General features: G+C 42.6%; 1 pseudogene; it reads left to right on the forward strand.

The window, feature by feature from the left end:
• Positions 1-1,243: 1,243 nt before the first annotated feature.
• Positions 1,244-2,023, forward strand: LOC101654940 (annotated as a pseudogene).

The raw sequence follows: 2,023 nt of genomic DNA on the forward strand, positions 1-2,023 counted from the left end.
TGGGTATATCTGTCAATAGTGGTAGCTTAAGCTTAGTCAATATTCTAGAATCTGAAAAAGACAATATATACTAAGCTTGCAAAATTTAGGGAACATTTTCTAGATATCGATACATACATAAAAATAGATGTACAGAGCTTTTGGTCATGGTGAACATGACTAAAATATCTCACCCTATTGTTTTATGCTTTCAATTTTATCGATTCATCCAGCAGAGAAATATATAAACTGTCCATTTTGGAAGTAATAGTTTATCTATTGAAACACCAAATGCTATTTAGAAATAAAAGTACAAGGAACATCAAAGTTTGTAAACATCGATATAATAGTAAGTTACAACCCCAAACATAATAACCTAGAAAAATATTTTCAATCTGAATCATGTTTAGAGCCTTAAGATGTTAAGCTATGGATTCATATTTTCTTGTTTTCTATTCACAGAAAAGGACAATTGATGTACAACCTCCATTGTGACAGGTACACCTTAAAGTTCATTTGAAGCAAAAAAACCACCGGTGCTGATAGTCTCATTGTGCTTTGCCTTTTTAAGAAAGAAAATAGATCAATTAGTTACTTCTTTCTTAGTTTTGAGGAGTCAGATGTACTCAAGTGGGATTCCCTTCTTTTCTATTTGATCAGTGCAACCTTTATGACATTTTTGTTTTTAATGCAGCATAACCTGCAGGGTAGCACAATTCTCTCTTAGGATAATTTTATATTAAAAAAATAATAAGACAAATACTGTAAGTAAAGACGAAACTCAGAATCTTTGGTATACTTTCTATTTTTCAAACTGTAGCATTCTGTGTATACAATACTGTTTCAGAGCCCTGGATCTAGAGTCAGATTTGGATTTGAATGCATGTTCCAACACATATGAGCTCTGTAACCTTGATGGAGCCACTAAAGTGCTTTTAAAATAGAGATAACTGTAGTGTCAATATCATGTCAGTTCATAAAGATTAAGCAAGCTCTTTCTGTAGCAAAGAGTATAGACCTGTTCATGACCACAGCAAGTGCACATGCCTGATAGCTTCTGTCAATCTTGAAAACTCTGTTCTCAGCTGACCACGTGTGCATGGCTAGGCAAGCCTTGCATTTCTGCTCCCAGGTGCTAAGTAGATAGGCAACAAGTGAAGGACTGCAGTATGCTTTTTTCATCCAGAGCAAATTGGCAGACACAAGCATTTATTGCCAACTTAAAGAAAAGAGAATTTTACATTAAAAAAGAAAATTCAGGAAGATGGCGACTCCCTACGGAACTGACAAGACGGGCAGCAAGTACATCGCGTCCACACAGCGACCTGATGGAACTGGCGCAAACAGTGGAGGGTGAAGGAAGGCAACGTGCCACAAGATGAGGTGCCAGGGTGTGTGGTTAGGCCTGAGAAGGGGATGCTGAATGGACTCCCCAAAGAGGATAAAATGGGTATGCCTGAGAATTCGGGAATATTCTCCTGAACACGCAGAAAGTGGAAGGGGAGGCAACTATCTGAGGATGAGAGGAGCGGGCTGGAAGCTCGGAGTATGAGAACAAGTGTGTGAAGTTTTTCTTAATAAACCAGAACTGCCCCCAGGACTGAGTCCTGAAGCCACTGCTCCTGCGGCCCCCTCTTGGCCTGAAGGTGGTGAACCAGGCCTTTCCAGAGCAGTCAAACGCAAGCTGAAGCGGAAGAAGAGGCGGCAGCATCAAGAGAAGGGAGAGGCAGAGGCCTTGAATGGGACTCTTGAAAAGATGTCCCTGGGAGAGACCGCCCCACTTCCCAGCGCTCTGCCAGGCTGCCATGCCATCTCTACAGCCACTTCTGACCAGCTGACTCGGCTGCCGCCACTGAGGAAGCCAAGAAGATAAAGAATCTGAAGAAGGCTGGGGAGGTTAGTCAGCCCAGCAAGGAGCAGCTGGAGAAGTGGCAAGGAGGAGGCACGAGAGGAGGTGCCGGGGGACTTGGAGTTAGGCCTGTGGGGCCATCGGAGAATGGCAAATGGACTGCAGAACAAACCACGGGGCTCTCTGGGGTCCTGA

This window comes from Echinops telfairi, unplaced genomic scaffold (genome assembly GCF_000313985.2).
Source record: "Echinops telfairi isolate 266 unplaced genomic scaffold, ASM31398v2 ScPeMD7_5868;HRSCAF=6743_1, whole genome shotgun sequence".
Taxonomy (NCBI): Eukaryota; Metazoa; Chordata; class Mammalia; order Afrosoricida; family Tenrecidae; genus Echinops; species Echinops telfairi.